The 25,511-nt window shown below is 32.8% G+C and overlaps 1 long non-coding RNA gene across 1 annotated transcript; it reads left to right on the top strand.

Annotated features, from left to right (window-relative positions):
* Positions 1-1,521: 1,521 nt before the first annotated feature.
* LOC143241982 (uncharacterized) lies at positions 1,522-24,515 on the top strand. Its single transcript, XR_013022378.1, has 4 exons — positions 1,522-1,679; positions 12,578-12,659; positions 13,152-13,195; positions 24,284-24,515. It is a non-coding gene; the product is annotated as an uncharacterized LOC143241982 (long non-coding RNA).
* The last annotated feature ends 996 nt before the right edge of the window (positions 24,516-25,511 follow it).

Here is a 25,511-nt window from a genome sequence, read left to right as displayed (position 1 = left end):
CACGATTATAAATGTCCATGAGAGAAATAGTGCAATCACCTACAACAGTACTGTGTTGAAATACCACTTGATAATTTTTCTGTCGATGTGTTTGGTCCTCTGTCACAGAGTAACTATGGGAATAAATACACCATGGTTGAAACAGAAATGTCCAGAATCATACACTATTGTAACAGAACGTAAAGTGCTACACGAAACTCCAGGGAACAAACCATCACCACTGACGTTTGTGACAGAACGTAAAGTGTTACACGAAACTCCAGGGAACAAACCATCACCACTGACATTTGTGACAGAACGTAAAGTGCTACACGAAACTCCAGAAAACAAACCATCACCACTGACGTTTGTGACAGAACGTAAAGTGCTTGGACCTTCTGTCCTTTCATACTGAGAAATAGTCACTTATAAGACCCTTCTATGGAATATGTAGAGAAATTAACAAACGCTGTCAATGCTATACAATACTTTACCCACAAAAGACTTAAATCAGCTAACAATAAATTAAAAATCTGCTATGATGTTAATATTGATAAAGAATTTAAACAAGGAGATATGACATTATTATACAATCTCTGCCACAAGAAAGGATGAATTCCCAAGTTAAGTAGCTATTGGGAAAGATGATACATTATATCAAAAGAAACTGAGATATAGTTTACAAAATATAGAAGCATTGACAATATAAGCCAAAGATCATTCATCACTATCGTCTCTGGAAATACGTCAGTGAAATAAGCAACAATTGAATAACCTTAGAAAACGATTTGTTAGCAGAACCTCAACCTACTGATAGAGCGAGCACCAGGGATTCATTCGTTCAACTACCTTGGAAAAACACTTCAGGGATATGACAGCCAGTCATATCGTTTGGAGTTTTAATTTAAAGCTTTGTTTTTGAATTTTGCGCAAAGCTACATGAGATCTATCTGCGCTAGCTGTTCCTAATTTAGCAGTATAAGACTAGAGGAAAGGCAGCTAGTTTTCACCACCCACCGCCAACTCTTGAGCTACTTTTTTACCAACGAAATGTGGGATTGGCCGTAACATTATAACACCCTCACGGCTGAAAGGGCAAGCATGTTTGGTGTGACGGGGATTTGAATCCGTGACCCTCAGATTGCGAATCGAGCGCCCTATCCACCTACTCGGCCATGCCGGATATAATTTTTTTTAGCTTTGTGCCATGTTTATATTTATATATTTGTTAATAGATGGCAGCATCAAACCCTTGTTTATTTATTGTCCTCTATATTTTCCAAATTCAGAATATATTTATTTCATCACTATTAGGAATATACTGAATTTATCATAACAACTATACAAGCATGGAATTAAGCAGACAGATAAAAGACAATTATCAACTTCAACAGCGTGTGTTTATTACTTTCTTTATCTGTTGATAAACAATTTAGAAATTGCCTCGTAGTGTTTAGAGGGCGCTTCTATCACAAATAAAACAAATTCTTGGGCGGTTTTTTAGCAAAATGTGTATAAATGTTTATATATTTATGAAAAAACTGTTTACGTTCTGTTTGTCATGGTGAATCCAACTCCGCAATTTAGAGTTGGGAGCCTGTAAGTTTACTGCATACCCACTGGGTAATGCCTTAGTTTGTCGAAGTGTTTGCACAGTGTCAAAACTTTTGTGTTCAAAAACTGGACAAGAGTGTCAGAAGGTAGGAGGAACAAATCCATTATACGAGTGAATGTGTTTAACATGTCAACACACTGACTAAAAATGTTAAGTTTTAACATTTAATCGGAGCCAGCTACTCATAGTTACAGTTACACGTTGAAGATATTTATTCAGTGGTACTTGTATTAATATGATAATTATAGAAGTTTTTGAGAACTGAGTGAAACCGTACAAATTTCAATGCATAATAAACAAAAAGTTAATTAGGCTGTTCATTATAATTTTACAAAAAAGAGAAAGTAATGAATTAAGTTTGATTTTTCCTTTGAGGTAACATTTGTAGTATTACAGCTAATAATAATAATACTGATTCTTCATAAATCAATGATATTATTTCAAATTAAATGTAGTATAGTAGTCCGTGTTTCCGTTAGCTCTATTTTTAAAAGTTAATTATATGTGTTTGAAACCTATACAAGTACTGAACTAGTAAAGGTAAAACTTGTAATTTAAAACAAAAGCAAAGTACTGTTTTTGCTTTAAGTTTACAGTGGCCAGTATTCTGTGTGTGTGTGTTATTATAGCATAGCCATTTTGGACTATCTACTGTGTCCACCAAGAGGAATCAAACCTCAGATTTAGTGTTGTATTTCCAAAGACCAGTCTTTTTTAAGAGAAACACTCACTATCTGTTTAAGTCATACACAAAACTCGAAATCCTTTTCCCAACGGTATTTAGGTGAAGCTATCCACACAGCTAACAGTGTTACTTCCTCATACCTCAACTTTTCACACAACATCCAGACTTTGACTCTGAACCTTCTTAATGATTAGAAGAGCAATACATATTTTCTAATATTTATCTGTCCTTAATTTTGAGTTTTTCATTTGGAGGAAATTGAAATAGCAGCATCAAAAGTGAATAATATATGAATATATCATCAATGTATCAGTAATATATCAATGTGTATTTATTTGTTACTTTTTTATATACTTTATAACCAGACACATTTTCTGTCCTGATATCTGCATGTATATGTTTCTCCAGATTAATCTCTAGTATTTATAGTTATGTAAGTAGGGACAGTTCATCCTGGTACATGAATCACAGTATTCTGTGTGCTTAAATGGAAGAAATTTTGTTGCTTTGCAAGAAACTCCAGGAAATAAATACAGTTTGACTTATTGTCTCATGGTTTTCGTCCTGGTTTTATAAACAAGGAGAGATGTGAGCCTATTTTTCAATGAATGATAATATAAAGTTTTGTGGGAAGGTAGACATTTAAAGGGGTTTTTTGAACTGACACTGTATTAGTTGATGTGTAGCTTCAGTAGTAAGTAATATTAAGCTTTTGAACACACATCACGTAGACAGTAAGGGACCATTTGGTCCTTGACGGATGCCCTTGCACATCCATCAAAAGTAAAAAGATACCCCTCTATTCTTTATGTTCTGTGGCATTTATGGTTCTTTTTTTGAATTTCTATGAAGTGCTAATCACTACTGTTTTCCAATGGAACACATTGCATGTGTAAATCAATCAGAGAAATACAACTGTCCTAACTGTAGCCTGCTCTTTGTCTTCCAGGTCTTGTCTTTCTGTTTGCAGAATATAACATATGTTGGATTTTCTGGGCAGAAGCAGTTTTATACTTTGAGTGAGGGTGTAGACTGGGGTGAGATTCTTTCCATCCTGTATTTATTTTTTTATTGTATACAATCTGTATCAAGTTGCAAAATATTCTAATTATTTCATTAAAAACACAATTTGTTATGATTAGAAAATCTGTAAGAATGATTTTCTATGGTTTAAATCTCCCACCTTCAGATGACCACCATGACTGTAGCATTTGGACACCTTTTCATCTCCAATTTCAGACATGGGATGCCAACAAAACTTTGAGAGTCATTTGTCAGCCAAAACTTATCAGAAAGAAATGGAATTTTGTGGGTACCATTTTTCTATATTCTGTCTTTCAAGCTGCCAGTATATTTTCAATGATGGTTATGTCAGATTTAGAGAAAGTGGAATCAGTTTGTGATAAAATGTTGTGTAATTCAGGTTAACACATGTGGCAACACTATAGCCATTTGTTGCAAGTATGAGAATGATTGTATCTGTCCTTGTAATATTAACAGTAAATTAAAATGTTCTATAGCGTGGGTGTGGAGGGAACAATCAGTTTCTCAACTGTTGCTTAATAACGGTGGGTTCTTTAGCCAGCTCTCTGCTTCATCTTTCCCCAGAATATGGAACAGTATTTTCTGTATCCAACCCTGAACTATGAAGTGCTCATCTGATTTTGTGTTAATTGATAATGCAGTCTGTTCATAGGCAACACCTGTACACATTAGAACATTCAAGGTAGGAATATTTGTTCCTATGGTAATGTGATGTATGGGATCGCAGAGCCACTGGTTGAATCCGTTGTTCACGTGGTTATGCGATGTGTGGGATCCCAGAGCCACTGGCTGGAATTCATTGTTCATATTGTTATATGATGTATGGTATCTCAAGAGTCACTGGCTGGAATTCATTGTTCATATTGTTATATGATGTATGGGATCCCAGAGCCACTGGTTGAATCCGTTGTTCACGTGGTTATGCGATGTATGGGATCCCAGAGCCACTGGTTGAATCCGTTGTTCACGTGGTTAAACGGTGTGTGGGATCCCAGAGCCACTGGTTGAATCCATTCTTCACATGGTTATGTAATGTGTTTGGGATCCTAGAGCCACTGGCTGGAATTCATTGTTCATATTGTTATATGATGTATGGTATCTCAAGAATCACTGGCTGGAATTCATTGTTCATATTGTTATATGATGTATGGTATCTCAGAGTCACTGGCTGGAATTCATTGTTCATATTGTTATATGATGTATGGTATCTCAGAGTCACTGGCTGGGATTCATTGTTCATATTGTTATATGATGTATGGTATCTCAGAGTCACTGGCTGGAATTCATTGTTCATATTGTTATATGATGTATGGTATCTCAGAGTCACTGGCTGGAATTCATTGTTCATATTGTTATATGATGTATGGTATCTCAGAGCCACTGGCTGGAATTCATTGTTCATATTGTTATATGATGTATGGTATCTCAGAGTCACTGGCTGGAATTCATTGTTCATATTGTTATATGATGTATGGTATCTCAGAGCCACTGGCTGGAATTCATTGTTTGTATTGTTATATGGTGTATGGTATCTCAGAGTCACTGGCTGGGATTCATTGTTCATATTGTTATATGATGTATGGTATCTCAGAGTCACTGGCTGGAATTCATTGTTCATATTGTTATATGATGTATGGTATCTCAGAGCCACTGGCTGGAATTCATTGTTCATATTGTTATATGATGTATGGTATCTCAGAGTCACTGGCTGGAATTCATTGTTCATATTGTTATATGATGTATAGTATCTCAGAGCCACTGGCTGGAATTCATTGTTTGTATTGTTATATGGTGTATGGTATCTCAGAGTCACTGGCTGGAATCTTGTTTTCTGATAATTGCCTTACTTGTATTTATTTGTTATACTCCAGTTTTTACTTATAGCACCCATGAATAAACAGAATACATAAAATAATAATGTAATCTAAGTCTGATTGATAATAATAATGTAATCTGAGTCTGATGTTGGTATTGAAGTCTCACGGCACTGATTGATGTCTAAATGTTGGGTCATTTGAACTTAAATAAACTCATTCTCACAAATTGTAAGCTACTCATTAAAACAACAGTTATGTGTACTTAAATGGATGACTGTTGGAGAAGAAGGGTAGACTACAACAAGTTTTTAATAATGAATATGTGGAATCAACCCTGTTTTCAACTTCCACTTTAAGAAAATTAATATTTCTATAACAGAAGTTGTGTGTCTGATTTTGTAACTTTGCATTGAGCCCCATGTTGTGAAATACAGTATTTTTATTTATTGCAAACTTCTAACAGTCTTAAGAGGTCTTATCCTGATCTATCAAGATCTTGTTACACATTTCATTGGTCCTTATCATGTTCTTTGGAGATCTGATCACATCCTTCCAAGACCTCTTCATGTCCTCACAAGTCTTCCACTTATATATGTATGAATTATGGTAGTTACTCTTCTCTGAACCTTATCCAACAACACATTTGTTTTTAAAGAAGGTGACTATAATTTAGCATAATGTATCAAGCAAGGTGTAATAGCACCTTATAGAGTGATCTGACAACCTTAACTTGTTATTTGTGGGTATACAAGTTTTTCGGAGACTTTGGAACATCTATATGCTGAGATCTTATCCCTTATCTATTTACCAAAGTTTTACCTGCAAGGTTATAACTAATATAAATAAGTAACCTAAGTTTAATTCAAGTACAAAGCATCAGCCCAGTAGAACAAATAACTTGAATCTTTCTATATATGTGAAGTATCTACACTATACCTGTCAGTTTAGTATCTCTACAATCAAAGCATAACCAACTGGCTGGTGATTATATATAAATTAATGGGATACAGATCAATCTTCTAACACTTCAACACTTTTAATACATTTACTAAAAAATAAGGTTAACAACATTTAAATTTACCCCTTTTGTTTCCTTTATTATCCTAGGATCAATATTCTCTAGCCCCTTATCATTTCTTCAGATAACATTCTCCTGGTGCTTGATCTTTCTTTCAGATAACTTATCTTTCTCCTGGTGCCTTATCACTCCTTCAGGTAACTTATAATTTATCATTCTCCTGGTGCCTTATCATTCCTTCAGATACTTTATCTTCCACCTGGTGCCTTATCTTTCCTTTAAACACTTTACATTTCTCCTGGTGCCTTATCACTCCTTCAGGTAACTTATAACTTATCATTCTCCTGGTGCCTTATCATTCCTTCAGATAACTTATCATTCTCCTGGTGACTTATCACTCCTTCAGATAACTTATCATTCTCCTGGTGCCTTATCACTCCTTCAGATAACTTATCATTCTCCTGGTGACTTATCACTCCTTCAGATAACTTATCATTCTCCTGGTGCCTTATCACTCCTTCAGATAACTTATCATTCTCCTGGTGACTTACCACTCCTTCTGGTAACTTATCATTCTCCTGGTGACTTACCACTCCTTCAGATAACTTATCATTCTCCTGGTGACTTATCACTCCTTCAGGTAACTTATCATTCTCCTGGTGCCTTATCACTCCTTCAGATAACTTATCATTCTCCTGGTGACTTATCACTCCTTCAGGTAACTTATCATTCTCCTGGTGACTTATCTTTCCTTCAGGTAACTTATCATTCTCCTGGTGACTTATCACTCCTTCAGGTAACTTATCATTCTCCTGGTGACTTATCACTCCTTCAGATAACTTATCATTCTCCTGGTGACTTATCACTCCTTCAGGTAACTTATCATTCTCCTGGTGACTTATCACTCCTTCAGATAACTTATTCTCCTGGTGACTTATCACTCCTTCAGATAACTTATCATTTTCCTGGTGCCTTATCTTTCCTACACATACCTTATCTTTCTCTTGGTGGCTTATTAATCCTTTAAATATCTTATTTTCCTTCTGTTGCCTTATCTTTCCTTCAGATACCTTATCTTCCACCTGATGCCTTATCTTTCTTTCCGATACTTTGTATTTCCTGGTGCCATATCATTCTTCAGATACCTTATCATTCACCTGTTCCTTATCTTTCCTTCAGATACTTTATCTTCCACCTGGTGCCTTATCTTTCCTTTAGACACTTTACATTTCTCCTGGTGCCTTATCACTCCTTTAGGTAACTTATAACTTGTCATTCTCCTGGTGCCTTATCACTCCTTCAGATAACTTATCATTCTCCTGGTGACTTATCACTCCTTCAGGTAACTTATCATTCTCCTGGTGACTTATCACTCTTCAGATAACTTATTCTCCTGGTGACTTACCACTCCTTCAGATAACTTATCATTTTCCTGATGCCTTATCTTTCCTACAGATACCTTATCTTTCTCTTGGTGGCTTATTAATCCTTTAAATATCTTATTTTCCTTCTGTTGCCTTATCTTTCCTTCAGATACCTTATCTTCCACCTGATGCCTTATCTTTCTTTCCGATACTTTATATTTCCTGGCGCCATATCATTCTTCAGATACCTTATCATTCACCTGTTCCTTATCTTTCCTTCAGATACTTTATCTTCCACCTGGTGCCTTATCTTTCCTTTAGACACTTTACATTTCTCCTGGTGCCTTATCACTCCTTTAGGTAACTTATAACTTGTCATTCTCCTGGTGCCTTATCACTCCTTCAGGTAACTTATCATTCTCCTGGTGCCTTATCACTCCTTCAGGTAACTTATAACTTATCATTCTCCTGGTGCCTTATCATTCCTTCAGATAACTTATCATTCTCCTGGTGACTTATCACTCCTTCAGGTAACTTATCATTCTCCTGGTGACTTATCACTCCTTCAGATAACTTATCATTCTCCTGGTGCCTTATCTTTCCTACAGATACCTTATCTTTCTCTTGGTGCCTTATTAATCCTTTAAATACCTTATTTTCCTTCTGTTGCCTTATCTTTCCTTCAGATACCTTATCTTCCACCTGATGCCTTATCTTTCTTTCCGATACTTTGTATTTCCTGGTGCCATATCATTCTTCAGATACCTTATCATTCACCTGTTCCTTATCTTTCCTTCAGATACTTTATCTTCCACCTGGTGCCTTATCTTTCCTTTAGACATGTTACATTTCTCCTGGTGCCTTATCTTTCTTTCAAATAATTTAATATTCTCCGTGTCCCTCATCTTCTGCTTGGTGTTTCTTCTTCCTTGAAGTGTGTTATTGTTCTTTAAGTGCTATATATCTTCTACATTATCTACTTCTAACAGTTTTGACTGAATCCTAGGTTAGTACCACCTTACTCAATAAACAGAACTGTTTTAGCAATGTTACCCAAACAGTTTTGACTGAATCCTAGGTTAGTACCACCTTACTCAATAAACAGAACTGTTTTAGCAATGTTACCCGAACGGTTTTGACTGAATCCTAGGTTAGTACCACCTTATTCAATAAACAGAACTGTTTTAGCAATGTTACCCAAACAGTTTTGACTGAATCCTAGGTTAGTACCACCTTACTCAATAAACAGAACTGTTTTAGCAATGTTACCCGAACGGTTTTGACTGAATCCTAGGTTAGTACCACCTTACTCAATAAACAGAACTGTTTTAGCAATGTTACCCGAACAGTTTTGACTGAATCCTAGGTTAGTACCACCTTACTCAATAAACAGAACTGTTTTAGCAATGTTACCCGAACTGTTTTGACTGAATCCTAGGTTAGTACCACCTTACTCAATAAACAGAACTGTTTCAGCAATGTTACTCGAAATGTTCCTCATTACGTATAATTGGTAGACATGCTGTATTACATATGGTAGCTAGACATGCATTACATGTGGCTGTTAGAGACTGTCATAATGCATGTGGTTACTAGACACATTATTGTATTACATGTGGTGGTTAGCATGTTCTTGTGATGAATATGTTGGATGTCTGCTACCAAAACATGAAGCTGTTGGCTGAGAGGCGCGAGTCAAGCAAATAAATATCTCTAAGTCACAAAAAAATTAATTTAATAACTTCAATTTGAATATAAAATTTAAAATCTGTGTACCTATCTAGTAAAATGATGAAAATATCAAACATCATAAATGAGATCATTGTAAAAAAACCAGTCTGCAGACTGGTAACTACAACCACTTTATTCCTGTTCAACAACTAATGTCATTTCTAAGGTTAAGTTCATTACATGTGAAACTAATATTCAAAGTTGTGTTTCCAACTATTCTACTCTACCAGGTACAGAAAGATCATCAAAACCTGGTTGTCTTCTCCTGTCCTGGTTATATTGTAAAAACAGTAAAAACAATCCAATTCTTAATTTTCACCTCAGACCTTACATGCCTTAATTGGGTGTTATTTTTTTTGTTTCTCTCATATGTTTTCTAAGACAACCTTTAGACCTGTATAGAATGATAGTCTTCTAACTGTTCTTGTATTTTGATTTATAATTTTTGCAGATAAATTCAGGAAGATTTTTGTTTGTATAACACTGCTGCTTCAATCAAGCATGTCATTATAATCACAAACAATATAACTATGTCATTGATTTCAATGTGTGTCCTAAATACGAACCCATCTTCTAGGTAAACCTGGTTTAAACATATGAGTTGTAGCTTTTCTGTGTTACACCTAAAATATTTACTTTGTTTGAGTTTGCAATATGCTTGGATAAATGATAGGAAATAGAACTGTGAATATAGTGTTATTAATGGAAGAATGAATATGATAGGGTATTAATAGAAATATTAATATACTATTATTAATAGAGGTATTAATATACTATTATTAATAGAGGTATTAATATAGTGTTATTAACAGAAATATTAATATAGTGTTATTATTAACAGAAATATTAATATAGTGTTATTATTAACAGAAGTATGAATATAGTGTTATTATTAACAGAAGTATGAATATAGTGTTATTAATAGAAGTATGAATATAGTGTTATTAATGGAAGAATGAATATGATAGGGTATTAATAGAAATATTAATATACCATTATTAATAGAGGTATTAATATAGTGTTATTAACAGAAGTATGAATGTGGTAGGGTATCAACAAAAAAATATTAATATAGTGTTATTAACAGAAATATTAATATAGTGTTATTATTAACAGAAATATTAATATAGTGTTATTATTAACAGAAATATTAATATAGTGTTATTATTAACAGAAATATTAATATAGTGTTATTATTAACAGAAGTATGAATATAGTGTTATTATTAACAGAAGTATGAATATAGTGTTATTAATAGAAGTATGAATACAGTGTTATTAATAGAAGTATGAATATGGTAGGTTATTAACAGAAGTATGAATATGATAGGCTATTAATAGAAGCCATGAATATGGCAGGTCATTAATAGAAGTATGAATATGGTAGGGTATTAATAGAAGTATGAATACGATAGGGTATTAATAGAAGTATGAATATGATAGGGTATTAATAGAAGTATGAATATGATAGGGTATTAATAGTAGCCATGAATACGGCAGGGTATTAATAGAAGTATGAATACGGTAGGGTATTAATGGAAGTATGAATATGATTAATAGAAGTATGAATATATTAGGGTATTAATAGCAGCCTATGAATAATGGTAGGGTATTAATAGAAGTATGAATATGATAGGGTTATCAATAGAAGTATGAATATGATAGGGTATCAATAGAAGTATGAATATGGCAGGGCATCAATAGAAGCTATGAATACGGTAGGCATTAATAGTAGTATGAGAATAGCAGTATGAATATGAATATGATAGGTTATTAATAGAGCAGTATGAATATAGATAAATGTTATTAATAGTAAAATGTAATGAATATGGTAGGTTATTAATAGAAGTATGAATATGATAGGTCATTAATAGAAGTGTGAATATAGTGTTATTAATAGAAATGCGAATATGGCAGGTTATCAATAGAAGTATGAATATGATAGGTCATTAATAGAAGTGTGAACATAGCGTCATTAATAGAAGTATAAATACGATAGGGTAGTAACAGAAATATTAACGTAACGTTATTAATAGAGTATGAATATGGTAGGTTATCAAATGGCAGCTATGAATATGATAGGGTATTAATAGAAGTATGAATATGGTAGGGTATTAATAGAAGTATGAATATGATAGGGTATTAATAGAAGTATGAATATGGTAGGTTATTAATAGAAGTATGAATATGATAAAGTATTAATAGAAGTATGAATATGATAGCGTATTAATAGAAGTGTGAATATGGTAGGTTATTAATAGAAGTATGAATATGATAGCGTATTAATAGAAGTATGAATATGATAGTGTACTAATAGAAGTATGAATATGGTAGGTTATTAATAGAAGTGTGAATATAGTGTTATTAATAGAAGTATGAATATGATAGCGTACTAATAGAAGTATGAATATGGTAGGTTATTAATAGAAGTGAATATAGTGTTATTAATAGAAGTATGAATATGGTAGGTTATTAGCAGAAGTATGAATGTTGTGTTACTAATAGAACTATGAATGTAGTAGGTTTGAAATAGAAGTGTGAAAATGATAGGTTATAAACAGAACTCTGAGCATGATAGGTTATAAACAGAACTCTGAGCATGATAGGTTATAAACAGAACTCTGAGCATGATAGGTTATAAACAGAACTCTGAGCATGATAGGCTATAAATAGAACTCTGAGCATGATAGGCTATAAATAGAAGTGTGAAATCTCTGATGTTCATATTGTAAATGCAAACATTGATACTTATGAGAGAGGAATCAGCAAGAAGATTAAATAACCTTTTGACTTTCCCAGATTACCATATGTAGTGTACCGTTCAGATTACCATATGTAGTGTACCGTTCAGATTACCATATGTATTGTACCGTTCAGATTACCATATGTAGTGTACCGTTCATTGAAGAATACCACCAGTTTGTTATTGTTAAACAGAAACTCTCAGTATCCTAATATCTGATATTAATAGTCTATCATCCACATGTTAATAGTACACAGCATCTGAATGTATAAAGTCATTATTGTTTGATGAACAGCAAATGCTTGGTGGTAAATTAACGTTAGAAATATGTGGAAAAACTAGTAGGGGAATGTATACCACATGATTTACAAGTCCTTAAAAGCACACAGGTTTATGCTTATTAATCAACAATAAAACTGTGAGAGGATTGACTCAGCAGCTAAGTATCACCACAGCAGGTTGTGCCTGTAGGGTGTTTGGGTCACTGCCCAAATTGCTGTTTTTGTAAGATAGGGTGTGCCTCAGGCTATCTGTGAAGAACTTGTTTGAGTATTCTAGTTATGTGGCTGTTGGTCTATCTAGGATGAACTGGCACCTGTTAAACCAAGCTAGTGGAAAGAGGCCAGGAGAATTTTGACTGAAATTACAGGAGCATCATTTAGTTGTAAGTATAAACAATTAACGTATGTTCCTTCTGTAGTCTTTATTCTTTAGACCAGGTAGTGAGAACTGAAATGCTGTGTAATATATTTTTTATGTTTATCTTTAGTATGTCTTTCAGTTTAGTGGAGAAACCAGCTTCTTTCTAGTGATTTAGAAAATAGGATAATTAACATGAAGCTAGTACAAATGTTTTACAGCTTTGTTATTGGAAAGTTTATAAATAGCCTAACCAAAACCAGTGAAACTAAGTGTGTACAGTATAAATACATGGTAGCTATTTTAGTGTGAGAAGTGAAACAGTAATTACATCTTAAATATTTTATGTGATTAGCTAAACTGGAATATACAATTTCTTTATAAGCTTGACCCACTTTCATATTAAAAAAAATATTTGTATTACTTTGTTAACCTTTATTTATTTAACAATGTGTAAGGAAGAATTTAAAACAACATGTATCTAACAGTAAACGTTTTTAACTTATTTATATATTAGCTGATTTCCTTGAGGCCTGATTATTTTGATTTCATTCTCTCAAGGTAAGTGGCATCCATAGATTGCTGTATTTGTAAGAATAACTTTGTTTAGAGGTATAAAACAATAGAATTTGAGAAGTTTGCTGAATTTCCCTCTGAAATATAAGATGAAAGTGCAGCTTTGTTTGAATGTTTATAATATTTAATAGTTCATATTTTGGAACTTAAGTATACCGAAAGTGTGAACATTTTCTGTTCCTTTGTTTTTAGAATGAGGGTTAAGTAGATTTATAAAGAAATATTCAATGTTTAGTAGTTACATTAATAATGGTAGTGAAATTATTTTAACACAAGAACGTTTGGTAATTTTATGAAATTATTTTTTCATGTAAAAAGATAAATATCACATTTTACAACAAGTTTGTGAAATGTTTCTTCCGGTGATTTAATGTGGTAAACAGGTGCTGTATTCACTAATACCGGTTACATTGTCTGAGCAAATAAATAAATGTAGTTCACTTTCAAGTCATTATTTTGACTTTTTGAACATCTGCATGTATTATATCACCAAGGTAAGAAAACCTGTACTTTATATACAGATAGAAGTGACTCAGTTTGATTAGAAAACCTGTACTTTATATACAGATAGAAGTGACTCAGTTTGATTAGAAAACCTGTACTTTATATACAGATAGAAGTGACTCAGTTTGATTAGAAAACCTGTACTTTATATACAGATAGAAGTGACTCAGTTTGATTAGAAAACCTGTACTTTATATACAGATAGAAGTGACTCAGTTTGATTAGAAAACCTGTACTTTATATACAGATAGAAGTGACTCAGTTTGATTAGAAAACCTGTACTTTATATACAGATAGAAGTGACTCAGTTTGATTATGAAAACCTGTACTTTATATACAGATAGAAGTGACTCAGTTTGATTATGAAAACCTGTACTTTATATACAGATAGAAGTGACTCAGTTTGATTAGAAAACCTGTACTTTATATACAGATAGAAGTGACTCAGTTTGATTAGAAAACCTGTACTTTATATACAGATAGAAGTGACTCAGTTTGATTAGAAAACCTGTACTTTATATACAGATAGAAGTGACTCAGTTTGATTAGAAAACCTGTACTTTATATACAGATAGAAGTGACTCAGTTTGATTAGAAAACCTGTACTTTATATACAGATAGAAGTGACTCAGTTTGATTATGAAAACCTGTACTTTATATACAGATAGAAGTGACTCAGTTTGATTATGAAAACCTGTACTTTATATACAGATAGAAGTGACTCAGTTTGATTATGAAAACCTGTACTTTATATACAGATAGAAGTGACTCAGTTTGATTAGAAAACCTGTACTTTATATACAGATAGAAGTGACTCAGTTTGATTAGAAAACCTGTACTTTATATACAGATAGAAGTGACTCAGTTTGATTAGAAAACCTGTACTTTATATACAGATAGAAGTGACTCAGTTTGATTAGAAAACCTGTACTTTATATACAGATAGAAGTGACTCAGTTTGATTAGAAAACCTGTACTTTATATACAGATAGAAGTGACTCAGTTTGATTAGAAAACCTGTACTTTATATACAGATAGAAGTGACTCAGTTTGATTAGAAAACCTGTACTTTATATACAGATAGAAGTGACTCAGTTTGATTAGAAAACCTGTACTTTATATACAGATAGAAGTGACTCAGTTTGATTAGAAAACCTGTACTTTATATACAGATAGAAGTGACTCAGTTTGATTAGAAAACCTGTACTTTATATACAGATAGAAGTGACTCAGTTTGATTATGAAAACCTGTACTTTATATACAGATAGAAGTGACTCAGTTTGATTATGAAAACCTGTACTTTATATACAGATAGAAGTGACTCAGTTTGATTAGAAAACCTGTACTTATATACAGATAGAAGTGACTCAGTTTGATTATGAAAACCTGTACTTTATATACAGATAGAAGTGACTCAGTTTGATTAGAAAACCTGTACTTTATATACAGATAGAAGTGACTCAGTTTGATTAGAAAACCTGTACTTTATATACAGATAGAAGTGACTCAGTTTGATTAGAAAACCTGTACTTTATATACAGATAGAAGTGACTCAGTTTGATTAGAAAACCTGTACTTTATATACAGATAGAAGTGACTCAGTTTGATTAGAAAACCTGTACTTTATATACAGATAGAAGTGACTCAGTTTGATTAGAAAACCTGTACTTTATATACAGATAGAAGTGACTCAGTTTGATTATGAAAACCTGTACTTTATATACAGATAGAAGTGACTCAGTTTGATTAGAAAACCTGAAAACCTGTACTTTATATACAGATAGAAGTGACTCAGTTTGATTAGAAAACCTGTACTTTATATACAGATAGAAGTGACTCAGTTTGATTAGAAAACCTGTACTTTATATACAGATAGAAGTGACTCAGTTTGATTAGAAAACCTGTACTTTATATACAGATAGAAGTACTTTATATACAGATGACTCAGTTTGATTAGAAAACCTGTACTTTATATACAGATAGAAGTGACTCAGTTTGATTAGAAAACCTGTACTTTATATACAGATAGAAGTGACTCAGTTTGATTATGAAAACCTGTACTTTATATACAGATAGAAGTGACTCAGTTTGATTAGAAAACCTGTACTTTATATACAGATAGAAGTGACTCAGTTTGATTAGAAAACCTGTACTTTATATACAGATAGAAGTGACTCAGTTTGATTAGAAAACCTGTACTTTATATACAGATAGAAGTGACTCAGTTTGATTAGAAAACCTGTACTTTATATACAGATAGAAGTGACTCAGTTTGATTAGAAAACCTGTACTTTATATACAGATAGAAGTGACTCAGTTTGATTAGAAAACCTGTACTTTATATACAGATAGAAGTGACTGTACTTTTAGTTTGTTTGATTAGAAAACCTGTACTTTATATACAGATAGAAGTGACTCAGTTTGATTAGAAAACCTGTACTTTATATACAGATAGAAGTGACTCAGTTTGATTAGAAAACCTGTACTTTATATACAGATAGAAGTGACTCAGTTTGATTAGAAAACCTGTACTTTATATACAGATAGAAGTGACTCAGTTTGATTAGAAAACCTGTACTTTATATACAGATAGAAGTGACTCAGTTTGATTAGAAAACCTGTACTTTATATACAGATAGAAGTGACTCAGTTTGATTAGAAAACCTGTACTTTATATACAGATAGAAGTGACTCAGTTTGATTAGAAAACCTGTACTTTATATACAGATAGAAGTGACTCAGTTTGATTAGAAAACCTGTACTTTATATACAGATAGAAGTGACTCAGTTTGATTATGAAAACAGATAGAGAGTGACTGTACTTTATATACAGATAGAAGTGACTCAGTTTGATTAGAAAACCTGTACTTTATATACAGATAGAAGTGACTCAGTTTGATTAGAAAACCTGTACTTTATATACAGATAGAAGTGACTCAGTTTGATTAGAAAACCTGTACTTTATATACAGATAGAAGTGACTCAGTTTGATTAGAAAACCTGTACTTTATACAGATAGAAGTGACTCAGTTTGATTAGAAAACCTGTGACTCAGTTTGATTAGAAAACCTGTACTTTATATACAGATAGAAGTGACTCAGTTTGATTAGAAAACCTGTACTTTATATACAGATAGAAGTGACTCAGTTTGATTAGAAAACCTGTACTTTATATACAGATAGAAGTGACTCAGTTTGATTAGAAAACCTGTACTTTATATACAGATAGAAGTGACTCAGTTTGATTAGAAAACCTGTACTTTATATACAGATAGAAGTGACTCAGTTTGATTAGAAAACCTGTACTTTATATACAGATAGAAGTGACTCAGTTTGATTATGAAAACCTGTACTTTATATACAGATAGAAGTGACTCAGTTTGATTAGAAAACCTGTACTTTATATACAGATAGAAGTGACTCAGTTTGATTAGAAAACCTGTACTTTATATACAGATAGAAGTGACTCAGTTTGATTAGAAAACCTGAAAACCTGAAAACCTGTACTTTATATACAGATAGAAGTGACTCAGTTTGATTAGAAAACCTGTACTTTATATACAGATAGAAGTGACTCAGTTTGATTAGAAAACCTGTACTTTATATACAGATAGAAGTGACTCAGTTTGATTATGAAAACCTGTACTTTATATACAGATAGAAGTGACTCAGTTTGATTATGAAAACCTGTACTTTATATACAGATAGAAGTGACTCAGTTTGATTAGAAAACCTGTACTTTATATACAGATAGAAGTGACTCAGTTTGATTAGAAAACCTGTACTTTATATACAGATAGAAGTGACTCAGTTTGATTAGAAAACCTGTACTTTATATACAGATAGAAGTGACTCAGTTTGATTAGAAAACCTGTACTTTATATACAGATAGAAGTGACTCAGTTTGATTAGAAAACCTGTACTTTATATACAGATAGAAGTGACTCAGTTTGATTAGAAAACCTGTACTTTTATATACAGATAGAAGTGACTCAGTTTGATTAGAAAACCTGTACTTATATACAGATAGAAGTGACTCAGTTTGATTAGAAAACCTGTACTTTATATACAGATAGAAGTGACTCAGTTTGATTATGAAAACCTGTACTTTATATACAGATAGAAGTGACTCAGTTTGATTATGAAAACCTGTACTTTATATACAGATAGAAGTGACTCAGTTTGATTAGAAAACCTGTACTTTATATACAGATAGAAGTGACTCAGTTTGATTAGAAAACCTGTACTTTATATACAGATAGAAGTGACTCAGTTTGATTAGAAAACCTGTACTTTATATACAGATAGAAGTGACTCAGTTTGATTAGAAAACCTGTACTTTATATACAGATAGAAGTGACTCAGTTTGATTAGAAAACCTGTACTTTATATACAGATAGAAGTGATTCAGTTTGATTAGAAAACCTGTACTTTATATACAGATAGAAGTGACTCAGTTTGATTAGAAAACCTGTACTTTATATACAGATAGAAGTGACTCAGTTTGATTAGAAAACCTGTACTTTATATACAGATAGAAGTGACTCAGTTTGATTAGAAAACCTGTACTTTATATACAGATAGAAGTGACTCAGTTTGATTAGAAAACCTGTACTTTATATACAGATAGAAGTGACTCAGTTTGATTAGAAAACCTGTACTTTATATACAGATAGAAGTGACTCAGTTTGATTAGAAAACCTGTACTTTATATACAGATAGAAGTGACTCAGTTTGATTAGAAAACCTGTACTTTATATACAGATAGAAGTGACTCAGTTTGATTAGAAAACCTGTACTTTATATACAGATAGAAGTGACTCAGTTTGATTAGAAAACCTGTACTTTATATACAGATAGAAGTGACTCAGTTTGATTAGAAAACCTGTACTTTATATACAGATAGAAGTGACTCAGTTTGATTAGAAAACCTGTACTTTATATACAGATAGAAGTGACTCAGTTTGATTATGAAAACCTGTACTTTATATACAGATCAAAGTGACTCAGTTTGACTCAGTTTGATTAGAGAAACCTGTACTTTATATACAGATAAAGTGACTCAGTTTGATTAGAAACCTGTACTTTATATACAGATAGAAGTGACTCAGTTTGATTAGAAAACCTGTACTTTATACATACAGATGAAGTGACTCAGTTTGATTAGAAAACCTGTACTTTATATACAGATAGAAGTGACTCAGTTTGATTAGAAAACCTGTACTTTATATACAGATAGAAGTGACTCAGTTTGATTAGAAAACCTGTACTTTATATACAGATAGAAGTGACTCAGTTTGATTAGAAAACCTGTACTTTATATACAGATAGAAGTGACTCAGTTTGATTAGAAAACACTGTACTTTATATACAGATAGAAGTGACTCAGTTTGATTAGAAAACCTGTACTTTATATACAGATAGAAGTGACTCAGTTTGATTATGAAAAACAGTTGTTTTATCAAAGTGAAATTGTCAGTAATTTTCTTGTATGTTTTTTAATTTTTATAAACAGTTGTGTGTGCTGTGGTATACAACCTCTTCATAGTACAGGTGCTAAATGTATTTATAAGTAATCACTGTTTGTATTAGAATTATTTTCTATATTTCACCTCTACAAACACTGATATAGTTTCATTTCTTAAAACATAGAAATTATGAACCTTATAACTGGTAATTTTCAGAAAATACCACAATACTAAGATATTTGTCTCTGTTTTTGTGCCTTTCATTGAAAAAGGATGTAAAGAGACACTAATGAAACTCTCTGTATTATTAAAATAACCAACTACTGCATGAAACTCTCTGTATTACTTAAAATAACCAACTACTGCATGAAACTCTCTGTATTACTTAAAATAACCAACTACTGCATGAAACTCTCTGTATTACTTAAAATAACCAACTACTGCATGAAACTCTCTGTATTACTTAAAATAACCAACTACTGCATGAAACTCTCTGTATTACTTAAAATAACCAACTACTGCATGAAACTCTCTGTATTACTTAAAATAACCAACTACTGCATGAAACTCTCTGTATTACTTAAAATAACCAACTACTGCATGAAACTCTGTATTACTTAAAATAACCAACTACTGCACGAAACGCTCTGTATTACTTAAAATAACCAACTACTGCACGAAACTCTCTGTATTACTTAAAATAACCAACTACTGCACGAAACTCTGTATTACTTAAAATAATCAACTACTGCATGAAACTCTCTGTATTACTTAAAATAACCAACTACTGCACGAAACTCTCTGTATTACTTAAAATAACCAACTACTGCACGAAACTCTCTGTATTACTTAAAATAACCAACTACTGCATGAAACTCTCTGTATTACTTAAAATAACCAACTACTGCATGAAACTCTCTGTATTACTTAAAATAACCAACTACTGCATGAACTCTCTGTATTACTTAAAATAACCAACTACTGCACGAAACTCTCTGTATTACTTAAAATAACCAACTACTGCATGAAACTCTCTGTATTACTTAAAATAACCAACTACTGGATGAAACTCTCTGTATTACTTAAAATAACCAACTACTGCATGAAACTCTCTGTATTACTTAAAATAACCAACTACTGCATGAAACTCTCTGTATTACTTAAAATAACCAACTACTGCATGAAACTCTCTGTATTACTTAAAATAACCAACTACTGCACGAAACTCTCTGTATTACTTAAAATAACCAACTACTGCATGAAACTCTCTGTATTACTTAAAATAACCAACTACTGGATGAAACTCTCTGTATTACTTAAAATAACCAACTACTGCATGAAACTCTCTGTATTACTTAAAATAACCAACTACTGCATGAAACTCTCTGTGTTACTTAAAATAACCAACTACTGCATGAAACTCTCTGTATTACTTAAAATAACCAACTACTGCAACCTTTATATTCTTTGAAGATATCCACCAAGATTTATTTAACATGGAGTACATAAAGATCTTGCAGAGTTTTCAAAGAAATTGGTTCACTGTAGTTCTTAAGGTTTATGTGTGTGAGGTTGTTTTGTTTGTTTTTTGTTCAAAGCTACAAGAGAACTTTCTGTGCTAGCAAGAGAGCTTTCTGTGCTAACAAGAGAGCTATCTGTGCTAGCCACCCCCAATTCAGCAGTGTAAGAGTAGAGGGCAAGAGAGCCATCTGTGCTAGCCATCCCAATTCAGCAGTGTAAGAGTAGAGGGCAGAGAGCTATCTGTGCTAGCCATCCCCAATTCAGCAGTGTAAGAGTAGAGGGCAAGAGAGCTATCTATGCTAGCCATCCCCAATTCAGCAGTGTAAGAGTAGAGGGCAAGAGAGCTATCTGTGCTAGCCATCCCCAATTCAGCAGTGTAAGAGTAGAGGGCAAGAGAGCTATCTATGCTAGCCATCCCCAATTCAGCAGTGTAAGAGTAGAGGGCAAGAGAGCTATCTGTGCTAGCCATCCCCAATTCAGCAGTGTAAGAGTAGAGGGCAAGAGAGCTATCTGTGCTAGCCATCCCCAATTCAGCAGTGTAAGAGTAGAGGGCAAGAGAGCTATCTGTGCTAGCCATCCCTAATTCAGCAGTGTAAGAGTAGAGGGGGCAGAGAGCTATCTGTGCTAGCCATCCCCAATTCAGCAGTGTAAGAGTAGAGGGCAAGAGAGCTATCTGTGCTAGCCATCCCTAATTCAGCAGTGTAAGAGTAGAGGGCAAGAGAGCTATCTGTGCTAGCCATCCCTAATTCAGCAGTGTAAGAGTAGAGGGCAAGAGAGCTATCTGTGCTAGCCATCCCCAATTCAGCAGTGTAAGAGTAGAGGGAAGGCAGCTGGTCATCACCGCCCACCACCAACTCTTGTGCTACTCTTTTACCAATGAATAATGGGATTGACAATTACATTATAATGACCCCATGGCTGAAAGGGCCAGCAGGTTTGGTGTGATGAGGATGATGTTTTATATGGCAGTTCCATGCTATTAAAATTAGTTTTTATAATGCACTTTGGTGGTGACATTTGAAAAATAAAAGTTGTGAACATGTTTTAATTGGACTTTATTAATTTTATAGTATTTGGTAAGAATAGAACAAAGTTGTGTAAGTTACAGTTGGGTTTATGAGTATTGTCAGACTAACTGTGTCTGTTTTACTCTTATACTCAATAATAGTTGTAGTGTAGTAAATATTGTTAGTTGTATGAACATTAACAGTTGTAGTGTAGTAAATATTGTTAGTTGTATGAACATTAACAGTTGTAGTGTAGTAAATATTGTTAGTTGTATGAACATTAACAGTTGTAGTGTAGTAAATATTGTTAGTTGTATGAACATTAACAGTTGTAGTGTAGTAAATATTGTTAGTTGTATGAACATTAACAGATGTAGTGTAGTAAATATTGTTAGTTGTATGAACATTAACAGTTTTAGTGTAGTAAATATTGTTAGTTGTATGAACATTAACAGTTGTAGTGTAGTAAATATTGTTAGTTGTATGAACATTAACAGTTGTAGTGTAGTAAAATATTGTAAGTCAGTGTATGAACATTAACAGTTGTAGTGTAGTAAATATTGTTAGTTGTATGAACCTTAACAGTTGTAGTGTAGTAACTATTGTTAGTTGTATGAACATTAACAGTCAGTAGTGTAGTAAAAATTTGTTAGTTGTATGAACATTAACAGTTGTAGTGTAGTAAATATTGTTAGTTGTATGAACATTAACAGTTGTAGTGTAGTAAATATTGTTAGTTGTATGAACATTAACAGTTGTAGTGTAGTAAATATTGTTAGTTGTATGAACATTAACAGTTTTAGTGTAGTAAATATTGTTAGTTGTATGAACATTAACAGTTTTAGTGTAGTAAATATTGTTAGTTGTATGAACATTAACAGTTTTAGTGTAGTAAATATTGTTAGTTGTATGAACATTAACAGTTTTAGTGTAGTAAATATTGTTAGTTGTATGAACATTAACAGTTTTAGTGTAGTAAATATTGTTAGTTGTATGAACATTAACAGTTGTAGTGTAGTAAATATTGTTGGTTGTATGAACATTAACAGTTTTAGTGTAGTAAATATTATTAGTTGTATGAACATCAACAGTTTAGTGTAGTAAATATTGTTAGTTGTGCGAACATTAACAGTCAGTAGTGTAGTAAATATTGTTAGTTGTATGAACATTAACAGTTGTAGTGTAGTAAATATTGTTAGTTGTATGAACATTAACAGTTGTAGTGTAGTAAATATTGTTAGTTGTATGAACATTAACAGTTGTAGTGTAGTAAATATTGTTAGTTGTATGAACATTAACAGTTGTAGTGTAGTAAATATTGTTAGTTGTATGAACATTAACAGCCAGTAAGTGTAGTAAATATTGTTAGTTGTATGAACATTAACAGTTTTAGTGTAGTAGATATTGTTAGTTGTATGAACATTAACAGTTGTAGTGTAGTAAATATTGTTAGTTGTATGAACATTAACAGATGTAGTGTAGTAAATATTGTTAGTTGTATAGGAAGTGTGTATGGAACGTATAGTATACAGTTGATACTGAAGTAAGTACAGTATACAGTTGATACTGAAGTTAGTACAGTATACAGTTGGTATTGATGTATGTGTAGAACGTTGTGTCACTATGAATTGGTCACACTGTTCTGTTTTACCTTAATTTGTTCAAACGTTAGGTTTGTGATGTGGCTGATATGTGCATGTTACTGTGACGCAGATATCTAAATAAAATGGTTGTGGTTCCGGTAATAAATGTTGATTGTCTTCTGTGGAGTGTATCTGTCTCAGGTATGCATGTTATAAATGTTGATTGTCTTCTGTGGAGTGTATCTGTCTCTGAGGTATGCATGTTATAAATGTTGATTGTCTTCTGTGGAGTGTATCTGTCTCGGGAGGTATGCATGTTATAAATGTTGATTGTCTTCTGTGGAGTGTATCTGTCTCGGAGGTATGCATGTTATAAATGTTGATTGTCTTCTGTGGAGTGTATCTGTCTCGGAGGTATGCATGTTATAAATGTTGATTGTCTTCTGTGGAGTGTATCTGTCTCGAGGTATGCATGTTATAAATGTTGATTGTCTTCTGTGGAGTGTATCTGTCTCGGAGGTATGCATGTTATAGGCGTAGTCTCTATAGTAAGATGAATAATATTCATATAGGTTGTATACTAAACCAGTTTTCTCAACTATGCAGAAGCAGTTTTTTAATACATTAATTTTACGACATAAATAATAAGTTGATCGACCTGTTTAATTTTTTACTTGCATTTTTGTTTGTTCACTAGATGTCAGTTTGCACGAAGCAGTCCGTGAAACGTTCGACAACGTTTCATAATGCATATAAAAAGTACAATTTGTAATTTATTATGCGATATTTAAAATACTTTGATAATGAAACATCAAACAACACGACATTTCTCATTAATCTGTTTTAGCAATCAAGCGTGACCTGCCAAAATGTTTTGTAATTTTCTACTTTATATTTTTTTTGTTTTAATTTTTGTACAGGGTTAATCGAATAATTGTTTTATAATCTCGAAATATATTTTCGAGTAATACGTTTATTATCACCATATAGATGTAATAGTTGGCGTTTTTAGAACCGCCAGACACGTAAAGTATGCGAAATTAGTATTTTTGGATATGTAGACAAGGTGCTTTCCTGAGATCGAAAACAACGAGTGGACACCGTACCATTTTGGGGTCTGTGTCTGCGCGCTCAAAGTTTGCGTTGCACGTGTTTGTAAGAGGGATCATCTATGTATGTTGACATAACAAAATAAATAAAGTGTGTGGAATTTGACGCATGATTTGTGTTATCACTGTTTTTCTAAACTATAATTTCTGAGTAATTTTAAACTGTTCATGTGTCGTACTAATCTTCTCTACTAGTGAAACTGTTTCTGTCTAAGTAATGGACTTAGTTATATTTTCAGTATTATTTGGTGTGTGGCCAGTAATTAAGTTTGTACTGAAGGATCTTAAATTAAAAATGTATATATACACACACTCATAACAAGTAGATGATGACGTTGAAGCTGGTTTTTTTCAAACGAATCGCTTTAAAACATTTAACATGTACTGTGAAGTGTTGAGCGGGGTGGTATGATTTAATAAAACAATATTTTTTATTGTTCGTTTTCATTTTGACTTCTGCGAGAAGTTTTTATTATGCTGTGTACATCCCATGAGGCATTTTTATTATGGCAGAGGGGGAGAGCCTAACGCGTAATGAGGCCAACTTGAAATAATCCAAAACAAGTTTGATGGACGGCATTGGTTGAGAGGCCAAAGATATTTAAGGTGGAAAATGCGTTACACCCTCTCGCTAGCGACGACCCTTGTTTTTTCATTTCACGTTCTGATATTTATTACTTTGGGTGATTGTAAATTTTAATATATATATTAATTCAGTTTCATTTCAGTAGCCATCCGTGCGAGTTCTGGGGTTTGATGGGTTAGTTTAATGAAGTTATTACTGTAAGTCTGTTGTCTTAAAACCCGAACTATTTTTATTTGTTGAGCAATGTCACCTATTGTGTGTTAGCTGGCGTTCATTCGTTGTAATTTGGCAACCAAGTTTACAATGGTAACCAATGTATATTTTTATGTTGTTTTTTGGTCTACACTAGTTTGAGGTTTTAGAACTAAGTTCGACATCTTAAGGTATAGGTGGTTAAGTCTTCTAGTTAGGGGATTACAATTTAAGACCTCACTAAGTTCAAATGACCGTGATTAAAGTATTGAATAGTGCCCTCTAGCGGTACGTTTACAAAGCTAGGTACATATACAGGGTAGCACATGTG

Source organism: Tachypleus tridentatus, unplaced genomic scaffold (assembly GCF_004210375.1).
Source record: "Tachypleus tridentatus isolate NWPU-2018 unplaced genomic scaffold, ASM421037v1 Hic_cluster_1, whole genome shotgun sequence".
NCBI lineage: Eukaryota > Metazoa > Arthropoda > Merostomata > Xiphosura > Limulidae > Tachypleus > Tachypleus tridentatus.
This window is presented reverse-complemented; position numbering and strand designations above follow the sequence as displayed.